The sequence below is a fragment of the Podarcis gaigeae genome, assembly GCF_964106915.1.
Source record: "Podarcis gaigeae genome assembly, chromosome: 3".
NCBI lineage: Eukaryota > Metazoa > Chordata > Lepidosauria > Squamata > Lacertidae > Podarcis > Podarcis gaigeae.
The window spans coordinates 25,836,083-25,864,057 of NC_139680.1; the positions used below are offsets into that span (position 1 = coordinate 25,836,083).

The following is a 27,975-nucleotide window of genomic DNA, read 5'->3' on the forward strand; positions in this document are numbered from 1 at the left end:
CTTGATATCCCATCTTTCGAAAGGAGCTCAAGGTGGAATATATGTTTATCCACCTCCTCATGTTATCCTCACAAGAGTGCTGGATTTAGGGAGTTGCTGGCAGTTCCCCTAATAACAACACAGTTGTACCTTGGTTGTCGGACTTAATCAGTTCCGGGAGTCCGTGCAACTCCCAGAATCATTCGAAAACCAAGGTGAGGTGTGCTCAATCTGAAGCCGTGGAAACCACATCAGACGTTCAGCTTCCAAAAAACGTTTGCAAACCGGAACACTCACTTCCAGGTTTTCGACGTTCAGGAGCCGAAATGTTCTGCAACTAAGCTGTTCGACAACCAAGGTACAACTGAAATTAAATAAATAAGTCCAAAGTTTTTATGATATTTTTTGTTAATAATCTTTGTTAATAACCGCATAAAAGGTAGCATAAACACAGCTGAAGCTTAAGGTTTATAACTATGTAAGAAAAGACAAGTATATGTTGTGTGTGTGTGTGTGTGTGTGCGCGCGCGCATGTATATGATGGAATTCTCAATTTACTCTACGAGGTGTACTATATATATGTAATGTATTGTAAGACTATTAATAAAGCTTATTTAAATAAATAAATAAATAAATACATACATACATACATACATACCTGTATTTCTATAGGTCCCTACTGAGAAGAGCAATTTAAAAAGCAACTGTACCAAAATGAATTATTGCGAAAAGAACAAGGGGGGGGGGGGAGGAAGAGAACCAAATTTTGTTATCGCTCAGGATGTCATATTACCAAAGTCAGCACCTGATCATGACAACGTAGGTTAGGCTGGCCCAAGGTCACCCAAGGAGCTTCGTGACCAAGTGAGGATTTGAACCCTGATCTTTGAAATCCCAGACCAACTCACATGACCACACTGGCTCTTTCTTCATAGCATACAGGAAGTTCTCTCTTTATGTTCCTTCTTTCTTTTTAACAGCACAATGCTCCCACCACACACGATAGCAACACTTTCTGTATTTTTAGCATCTCCAGCAAATATTTGGATAGTTCTCATTATTATTTTTTCGGGGTTTACTTTTAATGTTATTTATTTTCTGTGTCTCCTAATTTTAAAACAACATCCTCTTGGGGCTGGATTTAATAAAAATATATGTGCTTTGCTGCTCAAACTCTCCCAAACTTCCCAAGGGATATTCCTCCCTATAGCTAATTAGGGCATTTTCTTGTTTCTCTCTCTTTACCCCGAGTACTGGCTAGAAAGCAAAGGGAAGGCCTCCAGCTGCCTCACTCTCTTCTTTTGCTTGGCTCAGAATGGGAAAGGAAGAGAGCAAGTCTGCTGGAGGTCTGCACTTTGCCATAAAACCTCCTGCTGAAAATTCAGATGCTGCCTTGTTACACTTACAGCATGGGTAGGCAAACTAAGGCCCGGGGGCCAGATCCGGCCCAATCGCCTTCTAAATCTGGGCCACGGTCAGTCAAGGAATCAGCATGCTTTTACATGAGTAGAATGTGTCCGTTCATTTAAAATGCATCTCTGGGTTATTGTGGGGCATAGGAATTCGTTCATTTTTATTTTTTTTCAAAATATAGTCTGGCCCCCCACAAGATCTGAGGGACAGTTGACCAGCCCCCTGCTTAAAACGTTTGCTGACCCCTGATTTACAGGATAGAACAGAGAGAGAGAGAGAGAGAGAGAGAGAGAGAGAGAGAGAGAGAGAGAGAGAGAGAGAGGAAGGACTCAGCTGCATTTGTCACAATAATGCGATTTGAATGCGGTTTAAACATGCAACACCAGATGGCGCCAGAGAGCGAAAATTGTTTAAAACAGGCTCTCTCAATGGAAATGTTTCTTTTGGTAAAAATGATCTAATTTCTGGCTCATTTACAGCGTTGTATTCCTGTGTTTAGAAAGAGATTTGGCTTCCTAATTTCCTTGTTCTTTTGTTTTGTCCTTTTTTATTTTCTCTGCATCGCTGAGACTTCTGTTTTGTTTTGCCCTTTCCTCTCCTTTCCTTTCCTGGAGGGTCATTTACATGGCTTGGGTGTTTGTGCATGTTTAGTTTTAGCCATTTTTTATGTTGCTGGAGGGGTGCTTTGCTTAGTTTAAGTGCATGTGTTTCGCCTACTGTTTTATTTCCTTGTCTTGTTGGTTGGTGTGTGTGTGTTTCATTGGGCATCACCAGTTCTCATTGCTGTGAAATTGGGTATTTTGTGGTACCCAAAACATTTTTTCAAATGGGCCTGAGAAGCTTGGGGATCCATGCCCTATAGAACCAAACACAGGTTATAATTGTACATAAGTAAGGCTCTTTCCACATAATTGGGAATCTTGGAAAAGGAGGGCCCCCAATCACACAAAGGTACTATAAGTATTTGCATGCATGTAGACCTGAGAGGGGAATCCGGGTGGCCCTGTGGGTTAAACCACAGAGCCTAGGGCTTGCTGATAAGAAGGTTGACTGTTTGAATCCCTGCAACGGGGTGAGCTCCCGTTGCTTGGTCCCTGCTCCTGCCAACCTAGCAGTTCGAAAGCACGTCAAAGTACAAGTAGATCAATAGGTACCGCTCCAGCGGGAAGGTAAACGGTGTTTCCGTGCGCTGCTCTGGTTCTCCAGAAGCGGCTTAGTCATGCTGGCCACATGACCCAGAAGCTGTACGCCAGCTCCCTCAGCCAATAAAGCGAGATGAGCGCCGCAACCCCAGAGTTGGTCACGACTGGACCTAACAGTCAGGGGTCCCCTTTACCTTTACCTTTAGACCTCAGAGAAATGCATGTTGGTTGAGTGTGGCCACAATCCTCTTTCACCTGTCTCCACATATGCATTCACACACAAGAGTATACTGTAACAAAATGTTATAGTAACATTTTTATTTGTAGGGTTTGTTGGTTTGTTTTTGTTCTTATTTTCATTATGTATATTGGGGTTTTTTATATTGTAATTTTATGTTGTGAACTGCCCCAGGGTATGTACTCTGTGTGGGAATTAAATTCTAGTTCCCATTCATAGAGTTATGCAGAAGAGAGCCCTGGTCATTTGAATTAGTTCCCTATAGAACTAGCTTCTATAGAACTATGAAAGACACTCTATTAAAGTTTAAATAACAAATAACTTTCACTTAGTGTACTTGCACCTGCAGATTAAAATATATACAGTGCAGGTAGGTGTTTATGTTGCTAATACACTTTGCATAGATTTGTATTTAAGATAAATACTGTTACAGACTGACTAACTCTGAGGCAGACAGCAGCGTAACGGAAAATACCTGCTGCTCTAACTATAAGACTGTTAATAACTGCCATAACTGAACCAACTGAAATAACTGCCTCAGGCGTATGACATCACAGAGTTCTACAGCCTTATTTTCCTTGGAGAAATGTTGGAATGTATGGAGTTATGTGACTCCTGAGCCAGGGAGATAAGTAACTATACAACCATTAGAAGACATCTGAAAGCAGCCCTGTATAGGGAAAGTTTATTTATTTTTTAAATGTTTAATGTTTGTATGTATGTTGGAAGCCACTCAGAGTGGCTATAGCAACCCAGTCAGATTATCTATTATTATTATTATTATTATTATTATTATTATTATTATTATTAAATAGGATGTCCTTATTTTCATCAGAGACATGTTGGAGGTTATGATATTGGTAAGGTCTTGTGGGCTTTTCCATCCCCACCCAATCTATTCTTACCCACTGCCCTATCTAACCCCATTATTTAATTTGCTTGTTATGAGCCTCATATGGCTGTTCTGAATCACACAACTAGAGTTTGCTGCTACAGACCTGGTCTCCACCATCATGTCTTTGTCAGCCTTGCCATCCAGTGATTGGAGGAAGGTCTGCTTTATAGGTCTAGACTCCTTTCATCATAAAGGTAAAGGTAAGGGGACCCCTGACCCTTTACCAGGTCCAGTCACGGACGACTCGGGTTGAGGCGCTCATCTTCCTTCATTGGCCAAGGGAGCCGGCGTACAGCTTCCGGGTCATATAGCCAGCATGACTAAGCCACTTCTGGCGAACCAGAGCAACGCATGGAAACACCGTTTACCTTCCCGCCGGAGTGGTACCTATTTATCTACTTGCACTTTGATGTGCTTTCGAACTGCTAGGTTGGCAGGAGCAGGGACCGAGCAACAGGAGCTCACCCCATCGCAGGGATTCAAACCGTCGACCTTCTGATCGGCAAGTCCTAGGCTCTGTGATTTAACCCACAGCGCCACCCACATTCCTTTCATCATACCGGGTAACAATTCATGGGGTTCACAGATCTTCCTCTAATGCAGGGACAGTTTTTGTGTGTACACCAACAGGAGGTGTCATACCATGGGTGGGTGCAATAGATGTAGCCCCACTCCATGTGATGGCTATTAGAAGACTCAGAAATCCCAAACACTGCTTTGGTGAGAATTTTTTTTGGCAGGAGCAACAGCACCACCTTGATGTACATTTTTTTCCTGACCACAAGGCGGTAGTGTTACTCTATTTTTATTATTATTATTATTATTATTATTGCTATATAGTGGTACCTTGGTTCTCAGACTTAATCCATTCCAGGAGTCCATTCAACTCCTGAAGCTGTTCAAAAACCAAGGAGCTGCTTCCGATTGGCTGCAGGAGCTTCCTGCACTTGAGCAGAAGCCACACTTCTGAAAAACGTTGCAAACCGGAACACTTACTTCTAGGTTTGCAGCATTTGGGAGCCAATTTGTTTGGCAACTAAGCCATTGGAGAACCAAGTTACAACTGTACTTTCATTTTTATTAATATTATTAGTGGGGGTGGTAGTGGGATTGTAACCCAAGAAAAAGAAGAAAAATTGACGAAACTGTTAAAATTATGAATGTGTCAAAAGAACTTCAGGCATCTCAATTCATGTTCAGTTCCCTCCCTCCCACAGTCTACTCAAAGGAATATCCCACTAGAAAGTTCTCCTACTTAATTCTACTGCAATGGATAGGAAATTTACAAAAGCACAAGAGTTGTTTCATTCGTTTCTATGGTGCTTGAGAGCGATAATTTCTAAAGGGTTGTACTCAAAAATAATGCTGTGTTTTGGAGGTGGAGTTCCTCTGGTTTTCAAAATTGTTGTGTTCTCTGGTGTCAAAGAGCATACATGTATGTGGAGGTCTGGGGGCATAAGTACATTCCAGTAGTTTGTTGTCATCTGTTTGGGTGGGTGGTTGGTTTCCCAATCTGTTCTCCCATGGTGGGGTCAGCAGCAACATTGTGTTCCTTGCACACCAGTCCCTCTTTGGAGGTCACCAGACATCCATATGTGGGTGCAATGTTTGAACAGGGCGTTATGCTTTGACAATCCACTGTGTTTAGGCCAAGATTGTGAGCCAGTTTTTTGGATTTTACGTGGGATGTCTACCGAGATACTAGAAAGAAGCCTCCTTCAGGAAATGGATGACTGGACAACAAGAAAGTTAAAGATGTCTAAAGGAGTGGGAAAGAGACAGAAAAGAGCATTTGATGCCAAATCTGTGCAGATTTTAAGGGAAAAGGCTACATTTAGTATTGTGCTATGGCAATCATTTCGGCAGGGCAAGCATTTTAGTCTGCCAGATGGAGCAATTTCCTCTTTCCCCTCGCCCTCTGTGTGTTGTTCCAGGGGTTTTCTCTACCTCCTCAGCTAATTTTGGGGGTGCAGGGACACATGGGTGGGAGGGGGAAGCCCTATTGTGCAAGCAGAAGTCCTTTGCTGAATCTCTCCCTAAATTGTTTTCGCCACACTAGCATCAGCTAGAAAGTGCTGTTAGGAGACAACTATCCCCACCACCACTTGCATATACACAGTTCCCAGAATGATTTAACAATCATTCCCTTTTCCCAGGGAACTCTGGCAGTTGTAGCTTTGTGAGGGGAATAGGAGTGTCCAAACAACGCTCGGCACCCTTAACAAACTACAGTTCCCAGCATGCTTTGGGGGAAGCCATGGCTGTTAAAGTAGTATGTTTAATGTTTGTGTGGCCTCAGTCTGGCTGGCTTCTGTAACTGAAGGTTGCCCCATCTTGTCCTCCACCTCAGGCAACAAAATGCCCTGGTCCTCCCCTGACACAGACTCTCTTCTTACAAAGGGAATTTTATTTGAACAACTCCTTTTCCGAACCTCTGTATTTTCCTTGGCTTAACCTTCCCTCTAGTAGCCAGGATCATTTGGGCAACGGGTTTAACCTTACCAGCTTTTTGACAGTTCACTGAAGTTCCCCTATACCCTGCTTTTTTCAAATATTCTGTATATAAACATACCATTTGATTCTTCACATCAGGAGTTTCCACCTTTCAAATGACAGAGTGAATCACCATCCCAGGACACCTAATAGGCTTTCAAAGTCATGTGGTGGATGGCTTGCTCTGGGATTGAAGGATTCCCACAAGTCCTGCCAGACATTGTATTTAATCACTGACAATGAACTAGTTCATTATACATAGTAACACTGTGCCAATTTTTGAGAGAGCTGAAGAGGGGAACTGGGAGGGCTTGGGGTGGAGGGGTTGTGTGGGAAACTATGAATGAGAAGATTTTGCTGACTCTTGCAGATGCACGACTCGACACAGTGTATATTAGAATGTTTCCCATACCATTTGTTGGCGTATGGAAGCATTGCTCAATGATAAGGGCATGTTTCAGGAGGCTGTCAAAACACCAAGCTGGATTGAGTGAGGGGCAGAGAGGGAGACTGATTAAAACATTAGCAAAGAAAAGCATTGCTCATCACAAAAGATGCTGTCTCTCGCACAAATGCAAAACATTTGCTCTTTGAAAAATCTCACCAAAGTGGGAGCATTAACACATTTGCAGCATTAGTCATGTTTTCTAATCAGCTCCTACGATGTTGCCAAAATACCTACTTATGTCTGCAAACAGGATTTCTCAATTTGTAAGCAGGAAACACATGCACATTCAATTAACAAAAAACCTTTTGTGTTTAAGATGTTGTGTAAAGGGTTTTCCACAATCCGTCAAGCTCCAAATGCTAGGAAACAGCAGCAACTGATGTATTACTTAGGCAACATGGAACTGGTCCCTTACATCTTTCTATCACTAGATTAAAAGGTAAAGGTAAAGGGACCCCTGACCATTAGGTCTAGTCGTGACCGACTCTGGGGTTACGGCGCTCATCTCGCTTTATTGGCCGAGGGAGCCGGCGTACAGCTTCCGGGTCATGTGGCTAGCATGACTAAGCCGCTTCTGGCGAACCAGAGCAACGCACGGAAACACCGTTTACCTTCCCACCGGAGCAGTACCTATTTATCTACTTGCACTTTGACATGCTTTCGAACTGCTAGGCTGGCAGGAGCTGGGACCGAGCAATGGGAGCTCACCCCGTCGCAGGGATTCGAACCACCGACCTTCTGATCAGCAAGTCCTAGGCTCTGTGGTTTAACCCACAGCACCACCTGCGTCCCTATCACTAGATTACTGCAATGAATTGTACATGGGGCTGCCTCTGAAGATCGTATGGAAACTTCAGCTGGTGGAACTTCAGTGTCCATTTTGCTCACTGGGGCAGGATGGTTTGAGCATATTACACTGCTCCTGGTCTGACTGCTCTGGCTACCAATTAGATTCTGGGCCCAATTCAAAGTGCTTGTTTTGAACCATAAACAGCTCAGGACCACAATACATCGTGGACCACCTCTCCCCATATGAACTGCCACGGACTCTGCGATCATCATCTGAGGACCATCTTTGTGTGCCTCCTCCATAAGAGGTCCAGAGGGTGGTAACACGAGAACAGGCCTTCACTGCAGTGGCTCCCTACTTGTAGAATGCTCTCCCAGGGAGACTTGCCTGGCACCCTTGTTACATATATTTAGGTGCTGGACAGAAACATTCCTCTTCTCCCAGGCCTTTGGCTAATTAAACAATATGTGGCCTTTTAAACTTGGAGTGTATTGTTTGCTTGTTATTATGAAGGAATGGGTTTCTGTGTAGTCAGTTTAAAACTGACTCAAACCCTCCCCCCTTTTCTTCTTTCTCCAAGAGAGCACTCTAAAATGCATAAAACCTGAGCTGTTGAGCAAATGCATAACAAGGACACAGCTGTATAAACAAACTCTCTCCTTTATCAGTCACGGCAAGGGATGACCTTGGCTGTTCCAGTAGAACAGGGATGACACGTCTAGGTCATATCTTATGTCCTGACCACACTGACGCACAGACCTAGTCTGGGAACAGCACCAGAGTGTGTTCTTGGAGAGGGTGACCTCTTGCTCCAAGATAAGAGCAGGAACAGGAATATCCTTTTATGGTCAGAAATACAGGAAGGAATACCCTTTTATGGTTAAGGATACCGGAGCAGGAACATATGTGATGTCAACCTGCGTGTATAGGCTGACGTGGTTGGATTGCTGGGGAAGGAGGGAGAGGGTGCCTGGAGGATATATATACTGCATGAAATTTCTTATTTCTTTCGACTTGCTGTGGGCTGACCATGCAAGTGCCTTCTGCTATCCGGAGAGCAGAATAAACACTTTCTTTGAATCAACCTCGGTGTCATTTGAGTTCCTTCCTCCCTCTCGGGAGCAACACAGACCCATTCGGTGAACTCCAATAAGGCTACATTTCTGGTATGTATTTCTGTGTTTTTTTATCATAAACTGCCCTGTGATCCTCAGATGAAAGGCTTATAGCATAACCTCCAACATTTCTCTGATGAAAATAGGAGTGCCCCATTCCATATTGATAATTTTACTTTTTATACCCCACACATCTTAGTGGGTTGCTCCAACCACTCTGGGCAGTTTCCAATGTATATAAAAAACATAGTAAAATATTAAACATTTTTTAAAAAATCCTATAAAAGGATTGCCTTCAGATGGCTTGGGGGGGTCGAATAACTCCATACCCTCCAACATTTCTCCAGTGAAGATAGGGAGATCCTAAGGAAAAGTGGGACATTATGGGATCAAATCAGAAACCAGGATGGCTTCTCTAAATCAGGGATGTCCCTGAAAAATAGGGACACTTGGAGGGTCTGATATAGAAATTTTGTAATAATAATAAAGTGCACAGAAAAAGCATAAACAAATCAAGAAAGCATAGATGCAAGTATGAGGCATAATGCAAAGGCATAATGCAAAGCCAGCAATAAATGGTAGGCAAATAATGCCCATGGCAATCAGTGCATATAATATCAGCTCCTAGATTATGCAGTCTAAATCCAATTGCTGTTAAAGTCAATAACCTGAAAGCACTACTACTAATTTGAGAAACCAGGCTGTAGTCAGTTCTTTTAGGTCTCAGACTCCAAATTATGCTTCAGCCACATGTCTGTTTTCAGCAGAACTACCAAACTCCTGCTCTTGTCTTTCAGCCTAAAAATATCAGTCTACACTGCTCAGTTCAGAAGTCTTTTGCAGTCAGTGCATGAGAAATCCCAAGTTGATTCCCACAGGTTTAAGAAATTACACCCCCAAATCTATCTTCAGACAATCAGGTATTTACTTCCATCTATTCTTCAATCACTATAATTGTCAGAACCGTCCACCTTTGAGACAACATGCTTCTTCCCATAAAGAAAAATAAATTCAGAATCCAAAGTATTAGGGTTTAATCAGCCATGTGCTGATTTAGGTAACTGGTCCTCCCACACTTGGGTTTTAGCCACATAAGCAACAGAAGTTGATTGATGAAGGAGCAACTCAGAAGCAATTTATCACTAATCCCTCAGTCACGCTGAACAGGAAGCCACAAAGCAGGCTGAATGGGCAAACAGGAAGATATTAATTTAAATGGACACGAGCTCTTAAAAGCCTCAGCAACACTTTGCCTGTCTATTCTGAACAGACTGGTGCTGTGATTGCGTTGGGATCCCCTCTGCCACAACCATGTCAGAACAGATCTGAAAAAACATGAATGGACAGCAAAAAAACACTGGAATTCAACTTGGCAATGACATCACCTGAATTTTCCATCTGCTTTACATGCAGTAAGTCACAAGTTTGTCCCTGGTAGGCTTTGGAAACACTCTCTGCTGGAAACCCTGGAGAACTGCTGCCAATCAGTGTAGACAATGCTGAGATGGATGGACCAATAGTTTGCTAAAGCAGGTTCCTATGTTCAATGGAATCTACTAAGAGTAGCAGCAGCTCTCCAGAGTTTGAAGCAAAAAGTCTTGTTCATGTCTGCTCATCTTTCAACGATAATTCTAGTTATACCCCAGTCAGTATAAACAGCTTCCTCTGTTCCTATGAAGTGAACAAAGCATAGCAATTCCAGGGGAAAAGGCATTTCAGTGAATTCCATCCCTTCTACTCAAACAATAGACATGCTCTTAACATGAAATCACATATGACAATCTACAGCTGTGATCTTTATCACCAAAACCCTAAAGTTGATAATAATTGTATGGCATCTCTAATGGTGAGGGAGAGAGGCTCATGGTGTAAACTAACAGAACACAGGTAATTCCACAAGGAGGAATAGTCTCCAAGTCCTCAGGTCATCAGTTTAGTAAACCTGGGAGAATGCAGCTACATTCTTCACCTGCTCTGTTCCACTTCACTGCTACCCTAATACATGTTAACACATGATCTTGAAAGGAAAACATGACCAAATATAACAGTATGGAACTGTGAGTCACAGCTGGGACTCTTGGTATCTGTCCTTCTAATTAGAGATAACGGGCTAATCAGTAGCAGAAAGCAACTTCAGGAATGGAACTCCAGGAATCGGAAAGATTCCGCCTAACGCATCACAAAAGGGAAGCAGATTTCTAATGCTGTCTGACAGCAGCAAATACAAAAAGAATGGCATTGAGGCTAAGGAACACTGAGATCCAAAACAGCAAATTCTTGGCTTTCCCAAATCATTTTCCTAGGACTTCTCCGCCTCATCTGCAAAAAAAAATTGATATTCATTTTGTCCGTTTATCCTGTGAGGTTTTCCATATCTAACAGAATGGTTTCTCCTGGGACTGACTAACAGCACAGCCGTTTTGTCCGATAAGGCAAACAAAGAGATGCTGTTATTCTGTTTGCACAGAAGCTTTCTGGGAAAACGGAACAAAACTTGACAGTAGCAATAAAGGGAGTTTAGAAACTGGCATCAGCAGTAGAATTACAGAAGTGTTTACTTCTGCAAAAACAGAACCTCAAAAGTCTCCATGTAATACAGTGCACCACAGCATATATTCTTTAGCTGAAGGGCTCACAGGATTGCTACGGATTAACCCTGATGCAATGCTTATAATGGACCTGGTACCACAGAGAATATAGAGATGACAACTGTTTATGCCTCAAGAGTGGCATTTCTTAGGATCTCTGGTCTATGACTCGATAAGCAAATGGAATAAAAGGCTGACCATCAATTCAATAATTCCCAGGAGCCCATTTTCCTTAGTTATCCACAGATTTGAAGTAGTCACAAACCATACTCTTACACTCTTTCTGAATACAGCTGAAGGAGCCACACACTGACTGAAAGTTCTTTACCAAGATGTAGGCCAAACAACTCTCACCTGCCCTGCTTTATGCACTCCTTGAGTGCTCTAGCCTGGCTGGAAAGTGTTCTTGAACTGTGTGCCTACCTGGCAGCAAGTGGGTTTGTCAAGTCCCCAGTCCAGGCTCAATCCACAAGTCCAAAGTCCTGCAGAGATCCTGGAGCATCCAAGCTGAGGCCCACCAACATGAGCAGTTCAGCAGACATAGCATCTCAGCTCTGCTGCCCTTTTGTACTTTGCCTGCTGATTGCAGCATCTGGGCTTGATGAGCCAAGTGACCCTCACCTGTTCCAATCCTCCTCCACGAGCTAGCGAGCCCCACCTGGCCAGCTAGTAAGCTAGGCTGTGGGTCCTTCTAGAGAGCATCCCTTCCACTTCTCCCTACGCCTCAGAGCCTGCCATGTTCAGGGAGACTGGGGCCTCTCTGGTGATGGGTCCTGCTGCCTTGGCTCCTATGCCCTGACCCCCATCCCCTCATCATCCTCCATCACCCTGTGAGTACTTCCTTCACCAACCTCTCCCTCCCCATCCCCAGCTTGCCCCGGTGTGTCCCAGTCCCACTACATTCCTTGCTGGGACCCTCTTCCTTTTCCCCATTGTCCTGTCAGTTCATGGCACTGTGCTAGTGTCTACTGCCACTTTTGCCTCTGGCCTATTCAACCACCAACCAGGGCTAGATTTAGGTTTGATGAGGCCTAAGCTACTGAAGATAATGGGACCCTTTATATGTCCAGCTGTCTTTTGTCAACGACAAATTAGCACTGTTTTTGTGTTGAATATATGCTATATGGTAATTTATGGACCTAATGGGTATCTAAAGCCATTTGTACATAACAAAATATGTATTTTAATATTAGATAACAGATACAACAGCTTGATCTATATTCAACTGTGCTGCACTGCAGTCTGCAGCTGCATGCTACATGTTGCCATGCAAGCAGTCCGTGCAGAATGTAGGCACCCTATATATAGAAATGAGCAAACGAGTGATATTTTAGGGAGCAGGCTAGCAGCCGGGGCCCATTACTTACATCATAGGAGCCTACACAACACAACACAAAACACTGTTGCCGTATGGATGTTTTATTTTATTTGTTTTTTATCCTATATTTTGGAAATGTATATCCAGTGGTTTTTTCCTTTAATTTTTTTGGGGGCCCCCAAGAGAGTGGGGCCCTAAGCTATAGCTTGTTTAGCTTATATGTAAATCTGGCACTGCCAACAAACATATGGTCTCCAGAAGGTTACACATATGAGACAAAGTCTCTCAAATTAGGTCTAGACCCATACCTGCCTAGCTTTATCAAGGCTGTGTGTTCTTAAAACCAGTCCAGGAATTCTCAACTTCACTGATTTTGCTCATTCTTCATGACCTGGAACTCTTCAATTCTTCAGCGTTGCACAGACTCTGTGGTGGTCGAAAGCAAATCCCTCCCTCTCACACACACACACCCCGTCCTCTCATCACAGGCCTTCAAATTTATTTATCTATTACAAAGTTCACACAGCACTTTTCACTTCTGTGAAAAACCTCTCAAAGTGTTTCACATAATGTGCTTCATATAAAACAGATTTTTGAGAACAAAACTGTAAAATGCCAACGGATTGTACAAATCATGATGCAAACCCTTGAAGTTTAACACAACTGGCCAGGTGTATGTGGGGAACAGCTCACCGTGAGATCAGTAAATCTACTGCATTCATGCTGCTGGGACACTTTTTGACTGGCATGGTAGAAGCCATGGGCCCTAACTACATGGTTTTAGAGACTTGCTGGAAGCTTCATTTCAGCAAGCCTACCCAGACCTATTTAGGTTCCCTAGGTTTGTTTTAAAAGCTCTCTATCAACTGTATTTTATTGATAATTAACTTGGTTTTTTAAAAAAATCAGTTTCATGACATTTAGTTGTGTTTTATCAATAATGTTAGAGAGTTTTGCGATTAAACGGTGCACAAATATTTCTAAAAATAAAATAGAGGGGGAAAATACATCCATATCTTTCACATTGCCTTAAGCTCAAAGCTGCAGAACTACAGCAGCTTTAAAAAACAAAACATTCATTTTTTTTCTGTAAAATTTCCATGGAACTCTTAAAATCTCTTATCTATCAAGTAACCTGAACCTATATCCATTTAGACAATCCTTATGCAAGCCCTTCAATTCCATCCACACTACTATTATTCAAGACAAGATCTGAACTTTTTGTTCTAAGTCAAGGAACATTATTAAGTATTGGTTTAATGTGCCTCTGACGTGCCGTTCACAAGAAGTTAGAAATATGCTCCTAATGTGTAGAGAATGTTTTCCAGACAAAATTAGCTTTCTGCATGGGTCTGTCTAGGCATTTTTAAATATTACAACATCTGGGAAGTGATTTCAATTCCCTCTTAACCACAAATCTCTGGACATACTACTGGCTTTCAGGACAGAAATGTGGAAAAATTGCAAAATCCATCTCAGAGCTTAATTTGTTAGGATGCGAACACTGATACTATTTACACTTTTTTATACTGTAGTGGATTGTCATTACCTTTACAAAATAAATTAAGTTTTATCTTCTTTTGAGGCACATTTGCTGAGCTATTAATATTTAGTCCCTATGAATCACACAGAGAGGGGGAAAACACATTTTTTTCCAAGTAGCATAACATATTGGCTGCACCATCTGAGCTCCCCTCACCCCCAATTTTCAGTGCTTGTACTGTCTTCTTGGTATCTTGATGTGCATCGTGTTAAGTTGGGGAGACTTTATGTCCACCATTAATTGTTTTGCAAAGGTGGCAGCCTGCGAAGAGGCAGCACTGCGATACAAGACGTCATGTTTGAAAAACACAAGATATTCTAGTCCAACCATTTGGCAGACTGACAACAGCAAGAGGCCAAATTCTGATATTAAAACACCTGTTTCTTTAAACACCCTTCAACCCCCTTTTTTGGTGCTGTGCCTCATACAAGAATTACAGTTGCAATTCTGTTCATTGTCATTGTCAAGTCTTTTAAAGAAAGGCAATAATTTTATGACCCTCATCCTATGAACCAAGAGCAATGGAACAATTACTAGCGTGAATCAGAATGTTCATTTAAAAAGCATCATAGAATCATAGAGTTGGAAGAGACCACAAGGGCCATCGAGTCCAACCCCCTGCCAAGCAGGAAAAACCATCAGAGCACTCCTGACATATGGTTGTCAAGCCTCTGCTTAAAGACCTCCAAAGAAGGAGACTCCACCACACTCCTTGGCAGCAGATTCCACTGTTGAACAGCTCTTACTGTCAGGAAGTTCTTCCTAATGTTTAGGTGGAATCTTCTTTCTTGTAGTTTGGATCCATTGCTCCGTGTCCACTTCTCTGGAGCAGCAGAAAACAACCTTTCTCCCTCCTCTATGTGACATCCTTTTATATATTTGAACATGGCTATCATATCACCCCTTAACCTCCTCTTCTCCAGGCTAAACATGCCCAGCTCCCTTAGCCGTTCCTCATAGGGCATCGTTTCCAGGCCTTTGACCATTTTGGTTGCCCTCCTCTGGACACGTTCCAGTTTGTCAGTGTCCTTCTTGAACTGTGGTGCCCAGAACTGGACACAGTACTCCAGGTGAGGTCTGACCAGAGCAGAATACAGTGGCACTATTACTTCCCTTGATCTACATGTTATACTCCTATTGATGCAGCCCAGAATTGCATTGGCTTTTTTAGCTGCCGCGTCACACTGTTGGCTCATGTCAAGTTTGTGGTCAACCAAGACTCCTAGATCCTTTTCACATGTACTGCTCTCAAGCCAGGTGTCACCCATCTTGTATTTGTGCCTCTCATTTTTTTTGCCCAAGTGCAATACTTTACATTTCTCCCTGTTAAAATTCATCTTGTTTGTTTTGGCCCAGTTCTCTAATCTGTCAAGGTCGTTTTGAAGTGTGATCCTGTCCTCTGGGGTGTTAGCCATCCCTCCCAGTTTGGTGTCATCTGCAAATTTGATCAGGATGCCCTTGAGTCCATCATCCAAGTCGTTGATAAAGATGTTGAATAAGACCGGGCCCAAGACAGAACCCTGTGGCACCCCACTAGTCACATGCAAACATTTGGTAGGTGCCTTCAAGATGATAAACTGGGGGGGGGGGGGCTGTGCCTAAAGAAATATTGACTAGCTCTATACACTACAGTGAAGGTTAGTTGTTTATATGTGATTCTGACGTTGTACTTACTCCACAAATCACAGAAAAGCAGAATTGACTCCTTCCCCTCTACAGTACAGTTGGGGAACCTGTTCCTCCAGACATTGTGGGACCACAACTCCCAAGATGGTCAAAGGTCAGGGATTATGAGAGTTGTAGTCCAATGACCACTGGATTCCCCAATCCTGCCCTAAAGGGAGAGATGGCTAGGATACAGCAAGCGTCATACTTGAAGGATGCCAGTCCTTCAAAGTTAACTGTGCTTCTGCAGATCTTAATACTGTTGCAGCTGCACTTAACAGAAATCCTGTCTTGTTAAAATACAGTCTTTAATTGTAAAACAAAGGTACATTCTCTCATTCGCTTGCACGCAGAGGCAAGAACTCCCCAAACAGGAAGTCTCTTCTTATGCGGACCATCTGGCAAGTTTATCCCATTATCCAAGCAGTGCAGGAGCAAAATTCCAGAGCAAAACAGGAAAGGTCAAAGAAAGTCGGAGCCAATGGTTTGCCATGATTATAAGTCCACTCATTAAAATATTGGGAATTGCACACTGAAATTTTAGGATTCTTTCTACTTTGACCTCCGTCCCATGAAAAGCCCTTGGTGACATTGTTTTGCAGAAAAAGTCTGGACAGCAGCCCTCTCTATTTGCTCAAAAGTCAACCCCCGCCCCCACTCTGCAAAATTTATCAAAAGCACTATTTTCATGTCATCAAAAGAGACAAGATTTTGTAACTTGCATGGCAAGGGCTGTTCAGTTTGTGACTATATTTGAGCAAATAAATTTGTTCAATTTATTTGAACAACAACAAAAATGCTCTAGTGACATTGTTGCTTTTGTAACAGAGGCAATGTGGTAGAGGCAATGGGGTGTTGGACTAGACACAGCAGACCTGGGTTCAGAGCCATGATTACCCCCAGGCCCAGTCTTGAATGAGGCAAATCTTAGGAAATGCGGTTTGTTAAGGATGCTGGGTACTGCAGCTTTGTTAGGGGGAAACCCCAGGATTTGTGGGGTACAGGGAAGGCATGTGTTTCAAAAGGAATGTTGGCTATGCTCCAAATGTATGGTGTGGATCTGCCCTCTATTACCTAATTTAAAGTGAAATAACTCCATGTATGCTGACTCAATGTTTTGGCAAGATCTTCTGAATGAATCACCATGTTCTTAGTCGGTAACAAATGGAACAGTCCCCAGGACATAGATATATGGTCCAGTTTACAGCAATTTAAATAGCAGGGCATCCTTCACTGTATTTTGAAGTTTATAGAGACAAATCTGGATACACTGGTTATCAGTTATAAAGATACCATTAATACTTTCCAAGAGTCTTCAACACACACACACACACACCCCATCCCCACAATTGATGCTGGTTATGCTCCCAAACGGGACGCGGGTGGAGCTGTGAGTTAAACCACAGAGCCTAGGACTTGCTGATCAGAAGGTTGGTGGTTCGAATCCCTGCGACGGGGTGAACTTCCATTGCTCGGTCCCTGCTCCTGCCAACCTAGCAGTTTGAAAGCACACCAAAAAGTGCAAGTAGATAAATACCTTCCCTCCGGTGGGAAGGTAAACTGTGCTTCCATGCACTGGTCTGGTTCGCCAAAAGCGGCTTAGTCATGCTGGCCAATTACCTGGAAGCTGTACGCCGGCCCCCTCGGCCAGTAAAGTGAGATGAGCACCGCAACACCAGAGTCGACCACAACTGGACCTAATGGTCAGGGGTCCCTTTACCTTTACAGTGGTACCTCGGGTTAAGTACTTAATTCGTTCCGGAGGTCTGTTCTTAACCTGAAACTGTTCTTTACCTGAAGCACCACTTTAGCTAATGGGGCCTCCTGCTGCTGCCGCGCCGCGGGAGCACAATTTCTGTTCTCATCCTGAAGCAAAGTTCTTACTATTTCTGGGTTATCAGAGTCTGTAACCTGAAGCATATGTAACCTGAAGCGTATGTAACTCGAGGTACAACTGTACTATGCTCCCAAACTTCCCTATATTGCTGCATGTGAGAAACATAGATACATTATAGGCTATTTAAGTAGGAAAATAGGGTTTGCCACTCAGACCAGGTGTTTGAAAGCCCGGCTCATTTGGGGTGTTGGGTAGATACTTTATTGATGTATCTACTTTGTCAGTCTACGGTTGTGACACACATTGCCAGGTGGCTGATGATATGGTTAAATATCACTGCAGCCAACTGGCTGAACATCTAGAAGGCTCTCCTGCTGGTAGTGATTAGAATGGAGAGACAAGAGGATTTCAGCAGCAATGATTTACAATGCTCCAAGGTTTGCTAGTTCCCAAACCAAATGAACTGAAAATTCCCAGACTTCCAAGGCATCTGATAATGGAACAAGCATTAGTAGCAAGACATGACCACATCTGCAAAAGGAGCTCAGCGACACTACACACTCTTGTCATAAAATCCACATATCTTCTTTAACTACCAGATACAATGCTGTCAAATCATCTAAATCAACATGCTGCAGGAAAATATTTCTGAAACAATAAACCTGCTGGGGGAAGCATAAAAGGAGGCAGGAAATACAGATGGACCCAAAAATCAGCATCTCCTTTAAAAACTATTAAAAACAAGATACTGTAGAATTGCAGGCACCTTGTATAACTATTTCCCCTTTTATTATCAAGGTTGGGTTTGTATGAATCCTATGAACTGCAGTCTAGTAAAGGGCTACAACTCTCCTCTTAGAGATTTCAGAACTACAGTTGTATACACACAGCATTATATTCTACATTCTACTTAAGATTGGGGAAAATGAGATACTGAGAGAAACTGAAATTGATAGATTGCTCCATCCCTTGTGTTCAGTGAGACTTGCTCCCAGCTAAATAAGATTGCTGCCTCACTTTCATTTATTTCACTGGGGTTCACAAGGTTTCACTTGGATGGTATTGTGCCTTTTGTCTGTGCAAGCAATAGTGTCAACTTTGGAAGAGTTTTAGAAAGTTCATTTTTGAAATGTGGTATGGGAAAGAGTAATCTACTACTAATCTACTAGCTACTAGATTGAAGTCTATGAACTATGAATGGAGCCGGCCTTGTGGAATGTGACTTTTTCACTTGTGTCCTGCTGTAGACACCCAAAAAAGTGACTCCTAATGGATCAGGCAACCCACTGGAATGGTTTGGGCCACAGAGCTGCAACTGGAATCACTGGATAAGAAGACCCTGCTTGCACAAGAGGGCTTCTGCCTTTTGGATTCAGCCCACTAAAATGGAGCTTAGGACAAAAAGAGTAAGACCTATAGAAGATGCAATAGCAACAATGAGTCTTGCTTCACAGATATCCAGGACATAGTGCTATCTGACGACTATGCCATAGTAATGATGGAGCCATTCCCTGTAAACTTTGCAGACATCATCCCAACATGAAATTACTTTGATCACACTCTGTCTCAGGGTAATAAATTCCTAGTTCAAAGCAATAAGGAAATTACAAACAGAAGAGGCCCATTTTTTGCAAATGGATGCTACTGCAAAGGAAGGCTACAAACCCTTAATGAGGAATGTTTCGGGTCAGGCTTTTCCCCCCAGCCTTCTCCGTAAAAGATACAGTTTGACAAACATGCACTTTCAAAAGTGACACATTAAAGTCCTTACTATGAAAGTCAAACTGAAGTCAAAACAATGTTTCAGAGGCAGCTATAATCCCTGTCAGAATGTCTGCTTCTGCTATTAAACAAAGGTTGCTTCCAGACAATTTGTTTATTGAGTGTTCTGATTTGCTCACACACATTTTCAGGAATTTTAGACCACTTTGGCTATTTAATAAGCATTCGTTTTGATATTTTTTTTAGTGAGGAGGTTATGTGATGGTGTGCCAAACGAGTGCTACCCCACAGTGCCAGAAGGTACATGCACCAGTTTTGGAAAGTCACATTTCCCTCTTTCTAGAAGGAAAAGAGTATATTAATAAGCCAAGCGCTAAGGACAACCAGGGGTGTTAGAGGAGGGGTAGCACCCCTGGTGGAAGACATGTTGTCCTGTGCTCCTTCTTGGGTATTTTTGTTCACCATTGGTCCCCCACCCTGCACTCAGCTTGCACCTGTGGCTGCTAGAAGCTGTCAGCATGTGACAGCAGCCACACCCCGGGAAATGGCTTTTAGTTCAGGCATGGCCAAACTCAGCCCTCCAGATGTTTTGGGACTACAATTCCCATGATACCTGACCACTGGTCCTGTTAGCTAGGGATGATGGGAAATGTACTCCCAAAACATCTGGAGGCCAAAGTTTGGCCATGCCTGGTCCAGTTAAACGAGGTGAGGGTAGCCACTGGGTCTCAAACCTTTGGTGAGTTTGGGGCTTCCTCTGCATGCAAAGACAGACTCTGGTGGATTGAGCAGACAAGACCAACAGTGGGTCCAACAGTCAAGATGGCAGTTTCTGGGAAGTGAAGGGCAAATGGGGCTTGTCAACCTGGAAAGGTAGTCCACCAAGGAAAATTCTAATCCTAAGCCTCTGCTGTCTTGTGGGAAATCAGAAGAAGAAGAAGAAGAAGGGAGTAGTAGTAGTAGTAGTAGTAGTTTGGATTTGATATCCTGCTTTATCGCTACCCTAAGGAGTCTCAAAGTGGCTAACAATCTCCTTTCCCTTCCTCCCCCACAACAAACACTCTGTGAGGTGAGTGAGGCTGAGAGACTTCAGAGAAGTGTGACAGGCCCAAGGTCACCCAGCAGCTACATGTGGAGGAGCGGAGACGCGAACCCGGTTCACCAGATTACGAGTCTACCGCTCTTCACCACTACACCACATTGGCTAAGCTAAGGAGTGAACCCTGTACAAATCTGGAGTGGAGTCTGTACGGTGTTTGGGTGATGCCTTGTACACTGCCTTCTGGCAACTTGAGCAGCGAAGCTGATGCCAAACTTATTGCTCTGCTTTCCTTTGGACCACATCGAGACTTGACATCTGGGCAACCCAGGACCTCCCTACACACTGCCTAGGCTTATGAGCCAGGGAGGCCATTTTGGTGCTGCTAATGCGGCGGTTTGACTTCACCCCCAGAGGCACATTCCATTGTGTCTTGAGACAGGTGCCAACAACTACAGCTCCACTTCATGTTAGTTTGTATTAGTGTGGACACATCATAGTGATATAAGCGGCAGGCTAAATCCTTATCTCCACGTGCACCAAAGGGCCAAGTTTGTGAATCTCCTGACATCACAATGACTTCAGGTAACCTGTTTTTACCTGCAGAGTTTGAATTTGCAGCACCTGAATTTACTAGTATGAAATTTTTTGAAGCAGGAAGAGGGGTTGTTGTGCAAAAGTGCAAAATCTACTTTAATTGTACAAACTGAAATTTGCCAGTATGGGATTGAATCCCACTTGCAAAATAGTGTCAGTCTAGAAATATCCCTGGTAAACATTTTGCCACCGTATACAACACAGCCAGAATTTGGCAAACTAATAATCCATAAAGGATTAAAATGCAGTGGGATGGATCTGCTTTTAGATGCCAAGTGACTTCCAGTGCAGCTCTATACTTATCTACTCAGAAGTAAAGTCCATTCATTTCATTGTGGCTTGCCATCAGGTAATAGGGTCTATGATTTCAGCCTCAATCCTCCACATCATTTTGACATGCATAAAGGTTGCAAACTCTTGCTCAGGCAGGTGCATTGATGCACACCAGCTGGCCTAACATCTGGAAATGAGCAAATCTCATTGTTCCCCAGATAACATTAAAATGTTGCACTATCAGCAAATACCTTATGCCAGTATTTCAATTTTTATTGCATGCTTTTAAAAAAACACACCCTCTGTTGCATAGTATGTCTCTTTGGTACCTCTTAAAACAGGCGTTCCTGTTTGTAATTTAGAAGTGGCCCCTGGTATATGTGTGCAAGCAGTTGTGTGTACAAGCATGTATTCAGTGCAGTAAGGTAAAGGTAAAGGGATTCCTGACCATTAGGTCCAGTCGTGGCTGACTCTGGGGTTGCAGCGCTCATCTTGCTTTATTGGCTGAGGGAGCCAGCGTACAGCTTCCGGGTCATGTGGCCAGCATGACTAAGCCACTTCTGGCGAACCAGAGCAGTGCACAGAAACGCCATTTACCTTTCCGCTAGAGCGGTACCTATTTATCTACTTGCACTTTGACGTGCTTTCGAACTGCTAGGTTGGCAGGATCAGGGACCAAGCAACAGGAGCTCACCCCGTCGCATGGGATTTGAACCGCCGACCTTCTGATTGGCAAGTCCTAGGCTCTGTGGTTTAACCCACAGCACCACCCGCGTCCCATTCATTGCAGTCCTTGAGTTTAAATTAAAATAGATGTTTTTCTAAGTATGGTCTTGGGGGGAAATATAAGAACCCCACAGAGGCCGTGTTTTTCCCATAAGAAATGCTACGTACTTTATTTATCATGGCCTTCGGAGTGCTGCATTTCTCTTTAAATTACAGTAGTTGCAAAGGTGTGTATGGTCCAATTACCACAGTCAGTAGTAAACAAAAGTGTTCTTTGTCCCAGAGACTGCTCTTCCTTAGGGCAACATGGGGCAGTGCCCTTTCTGCCAGAGTTCTCCCTCACACCGATATAATTCACAGCATCCTTAGCCAACAACAGTTCCTGAGATTCTTTGGGAGAAGACATGCGCTTTAAATGTGTGCTGGGGTGTGGATCTATGAAAGCTAAATATGTTAGTCTGTTAAAAGGTGCCATAATTATTGGGGTCTTTTCTTTCCCCCCTACAACAATCTAACAAGCCTACCCTTCTGGATTTTCTTGCTTAATTATTGGCTTCCTCCTGGGAGAAAGACTGCCAAAGATCATTCTCAGACATTTTAGGAGCAATAATTTGCACAGTAGGAAAGCTATTTCCCATTGTTTAATCCAAAATACGTGCAGCCAATTGGAAAGCGAGTGCATGGAGGAAAAATATGAATTCACATGCAGACTGCCCTGCTTTTGGAGATGCATACTTTGAGGTTCAGCAATGAACAGAGAATAAGTCATTCAAAAGCTTTAGGGAATGAACTGCACTAACCAAGCCATTCCAGGATTGCTTTTCTAAAACAGAACTGCACTGACGCTGATCAGGTTCCACAGTCACTGCATTAACTGTGACCGAGGAAGCCTCCAGCCCAAATCTCACCTGCTTCCCCAACCTCCTTGCTGTCCCACCCCAGTTCCAACAGAGGCAGTTCCTCACCAAGACAACACTGCCTCCACTTCCATACAAGGTATTGCTGCTTTTCCTTTACAGAGGGAAAGAGGGAGAGAATGAACAATCTAGATGACATCATCTTTAGCTGGGGGAAGGAAAGCTATTCCTCTGTTCAGAGCCCTCAAGGATGTTCTAGCTACTTCCTGGCTATTGTATCTTATTAAGAAGAATTTCTCTGTCCATTGAGCCATTAGCCAGTAATTCCCCCAACTAAAGGACCATTGTTCATAAAAATATGAAGTCCTTTGAATGTTGGAAATGCAGTACTATTAAATCCATTTTTAATTCTAAGAACATTTTAATTCTGTTAATGCTGAATTGCTTTTTAATTATTGTCCCTCCCCCCGCCCATCATTTTAGTTGTTCTTATTTTATTTGTAAGCCGCCTTGAATCCCTGCTAGGGACAAAGGCGGGAGAGAAATAAATATACAACAACAACAAGCAAACACAAACTAGTGTTAGCTCAGTTAATTCTGTGGGGTTGTGCCTTTAAATCAGGGGATGGTTGTGGAAAAGAGGAGTGGTAAGGCCCTTTTAAGACACAATACCATGTGAGAGGGTCTTCTCTTGTCCCCAGGCTATGGAATGCCCTCCCCTCTGAGGTGTATCTTGCACCAAGATTGTTCAGGTTTCGCCATCAGATCAAGACTCACCTCATTACCCAGGCGTTGGGGTAAGTGAATGCTTTCTTCTTACTGTGCTACCTCACTCCTGCTTTGCTGCTCTTGTGACTTTGCTTAGTCTTGTGGTTTAAATTTAATGGTTTTATTGTCCGGTATATTTTGTTTTCAATGGTGATATTTTATGCAACCTGCCGTGGGTCCATTCTGTGAAGGGCAGGCTGTAAGTATAGATAATGTTCTTATTTTTTTTTTAAAGATAAATTAGGATCTCACAGTGTAGCGGTAAGAGTTCCTATCTCCCAGGAGTTCAGCATTAGCAACAGCTGAAAGCTACACACATGCCCACCCCTTAAATTAGACTCCTAGAGTGGAAAAATTATTATGAGGAAACCAAGAGTGGATTTGTGAGTGCAAAAGACTGCAAACTCACGAATGCCTGGACTGAACATATGCATGTTCCTTAATTCTAATAACATATCCTCTTCCTCTTTCTTCTCACCGCTATTTGGTACCTGGTGGACCTCAAGGTAATAATAATAATAATACAATATCAAGTTTCTAGGAAGCTTGTTATATATCCACTCCTGCCTTAAAGGACAAGTCTTCCTTCCCTCCCATTGTTAAAGGATTGTGATCTTCAGAAACTTAAGACAACTACTAACTGAACAACACTGGGGAAAAGACAGCTTCTTCAATCAATACCAGCTGTGGGGACATGTTAAATAGGGAATTCCACAGCTGCTTGAACATTTTAGGACAGAGGGAGTTGTCTCTTTAAGAGTAATTTACACAGCCCACTTCAACTTGCCTTGATTGAAGAAACACTAACAAGTTACATACACCATATATTCAAAGTTCATTGCTTTGCTCAAAGAATCATGGGAGCTGCTGTTTACCCCTCACAGAGCTACAGTTCCCAGGACCCTAAAAAACTACAATTCCCAGGATACCATGTGCTTTTATGTTGGTATAAAAGAAGAATTCCTGAATCCCAAGATCCAAGTCTGGGGCAATTACTCTTTGGTGAGAGAACCCCCAGCAGATATTTAAAATCATAAAACATGCAGCAAAGTAAATGAAGTATAGGCTGTTAGACCTTTAAAAAAAAGACCTTTCCGAGTTCCAAAACTCCCCTCTTCCCCAGGCATAGGAAAAATACCATACATTTAGTAGGTTAAAAATTGGTTAACTTACAAACTCTTCAAAGGTCAGCTTCATGTGCTTTTCCATACATCAGTGTAAAAGGATGCACAGGCAGCTGAACTTGGCTTAGTTCCCAAGTGGTGAAAGTTCCTAAATTATTGGTATAGGGACTGAAGAGTGATGTTTGAGAGCCATGCAGACTGAGCTCAGACCCCCTCATAAGTTGAGCTCCCCAGATAGACTGAAGGGGAAGAAAGGTTTGATTATCTACTTCCTCCCAAGGTGAGCTAAGCCTGGCCTGGCAGCTTTATGCATTAAATAGAATCATAGAATCATAGAGTTGGAAGAGACCACAAGGGCCATCGAGTCCAACCCCCTGCCAAGCAGGAAACACCATCAGAGCACTCCTGACATATGGTTGTCAACCCTCTGCTTAAAGACCTCCAAAGAAGGAGACTCCACCACACTCCTTGGCAGCAAATCCCACTGTCGAACAGCTCTTAATGTCAGGAAGTTCTTCCTAATGTTTAGGTGGGAACTTCTTTCTTGTAGTTTGGATCCATTGCTCCGTGTCCACTTCTCTGGAGCAGCAGAAAACAACCTTTCTCCCTCCTCTATGTGACATCCTTTTATATATTTGAACATGGCTATCATATCACCCCTTAACCTCCTCTTCTCCAGGCTAAACATGCCCAGCTCCCTTAGCCGTTCCTCATAGGGCATCGTTTCCAGGCCTTTGACCATTTTGGTTGCCCTCCTCTGGACACGTTCCAGTTTGTCAGTGTCCTTCTTGAACTGTGGTGCCCAGAACTGGACACAGTACTCCAGGTGAGGTCTGACCAGAGCAGAATACAGTGGCACTATTACTTCCCTTGATCTACATGCTATACTCCTATTGATGCAGCCCAGACTTAGACTTAAGCATGTTGGTTATATGAGGCTCTAATTATTTGGTGTGCCTTTTTATGCCTAACAGTTAATGAGTTTTGCTTCAGATGTGATCTTTGTCTAGCAGGCCCTGGATGGAGCTTCATTATTCCTTTGCAAACTAGTCATTTTTTTTTTTTTTTTTAGGAAATAAAAGAAAGACAAAAAGATCCAAGAAACAGCTTTCGGTTTTGAAGCACAGCCTTGTGTGGGAGTTGACTAATTAATGCAAGGCCAGTTCAGGAGAGCCAAACCCTCAGTCAGAGGGAATAATATAAATCCACATAGGCACACGCTTGGGACTGTGTTAGCACACATCCTGCATTCTAACTCTCACATTGCTCTTCTAGGTCCACTGGCTGTCATCAAGTTTCTTCTCACCCACATTTGTCCAGATTCAACCTTTGTTTTGTTTTTTTTCTTTAGCCAGCTGCTTGCAGTTCTCTGTTTAGGATAGGGACTGCCTTGCTCTGTATAAGTTGTCCTACAGAAGCTGTGCTTTTGGGCTGCAGTCCTCAACACCCTCAAATACATCTTCAGGGCATTTCAAAGAGCATATTTTGCAGGATCGCAGAATGCTGGATGGTCACCTAACTTAACCCTGTGCTCTAGGCAAGAGCTACACTGCAGGATGCAGCTACAACTTCCCTGAGAGTTGGCTGTGCAGGCCCTGCTTAAATACCTCCAGTGAAAGAGAGCCCACCATTGTTGAACAACTCTTACTCTTACTCTTAGGAAGCTGAGGTTTACCTGAAATCTGCTTCCAAGCAATTCCCACCCTTTGGCGCAAGAGCACAAATCTGATCATCACCAGCATGACAGCCCTTCATATCTTTTAAGGTTCATATCTCCTCATGGGTTGCCCTCTTCTGGACACAGCCTGGTTGGTCAGTGTCCTTAAAACATGGTGCTCAGAAGTGGGCACAATCAGTTCCAGGGAACTGATTTGGAAGTATGTAGAGCTTCAGTTTTGAAGCACACATGTGCACATAAATCAAAACACTGAAGTCACCAGCTTCTGTATAATGCAATACTGTTCAGCTAGCCTGCTTTTTGCCATGATGGAATAAATATATAATAATAAGACAAGAAGCATTCCTCTTGACCTCCACTAACCCCCATAATTTTTGAGTGTGTGTGTTTTTTTTGGGGGGGGGCGCTGCTTGTTTTATTTATGACTGCTTTTCATCCATATTATCAAGATAATTATTTTACTGATTTAGAAGTATTTATAGGTTGCTTAATTGGGAAACTCTAAATGGTGCACTTGGTAACTGCTTTGCACTGAGCTGCTCATAGGGAGGACCAGGAAACTAAGTGCTCAATGTCAAGAGGGGGAGCTGTGTTGAACTGTTGCAGCAAACACACAGAGAAAAGAGTCTTGGCACCTACATGGGACAAAGGGATTTATAAACATGTATTAAGCATATTAATACAACGCAGGTGGCGCTGTGGGTTAAAGCCTCAGCGCCTAGGACTTGCCGATCGAAAGGTCGGCGGTTTGAATCCCTGCGGCGGGGTGCGCTCCCGCTGCTTGGTCCCAGCGCCTGCCAACCTAGCAGTTCGAAAGCACCTCCGGGTGCAAGTAGATAAATAGGGACCGCTTACCAGCGGGAAGGTAAACGGCGTTTCCGTGTGTGGCTCTGGCTCGCCAGAGCAGCGATGTCACGCTGGCCACGTGACCCGGAAGTGTCTCCGGACAGCGCTGGCCCCTGGCCTCTTGAGTGAGATGGGCGCACAACCCCAGAGTCTGTCAAGACTGGCCCGTACGGGCAGGGGTACCTTTACCTTTACCTATTAAGCATAGGCTAAGCCAGCTTCATATAACCAACATGCTTGAGTCTAAGTAATGCATGAAGGGGTTAATACCATAGAGTAAACTGTTCTGTCAGGCTTAGCCTATGTCACTTCCCCTCACCTTGGGAGGAAATAGGTAACTAAACCTTTCTTCCCTCTGTCTACATGTGAACTTCTCTGAGCTGTTCTCTCCAACCCAAGCAACCTCTTTTGTTCCAGACAGGAATGGAGCCTGAAACTAGTATTTCCCTAAACCAAAACGTTAACCATTTTGTGACGAAGCAGTGTTTCCCTGCCTGTGCAACCTTTTGTGACTGCTGTATGGAAAAGGACACGACTCTTTGGAGAGTTTGTAAGTACACCATTTTTATAACTTACCAAATGTGTGGCCTATCCGATTGCTAGGGAAGTGGAAAACTTTGGAAGGGGATTTAAAAAAAGATTGCTTTGGAATTTAGTGGAAAGGGCATATTTTAAAGGTTTTACAATCTATATTTTCCATGCTTTCTTTGCTATATGTTTTGCCATGTTAAATCTGTGCTGGGGTTCTCGTACCCAAACTTTGATATTGGATTCCAGGGATTTTCTAACATTAAAGATGCCAGGTGCAACCAATGTTTTGTGAATTACACAGTTGTCATTACCTCTATACTTCCCACATTTTGTTTCTCAGTGTTTGCAAC

General features: G+C 43.2%; 1 long non-coding RNA gene across 1 annotated transcript in view; it reads left to right on the top strand.

Moving 5' to 3' along the window:
• The first annotated feature begins 964 nt into the window (after positions 1-964).
• LOC310840680 overlaps positions 965-27,975 on the top strand; it is a 55,365-nt gene continuing 28,354 nt past the window's right edge. Inside the window, exons 1-2 of the long non-coding RNA XR_014561991.1 lie at positions 965-1,392; positions 23,380-23,475. This is a non-coding gene — a long non-coding RNA (uncharacterized lncRNA). The remainder of the gene's footprint in view (positions 1,393-23,379; positions 23,476-27,975) is intronic.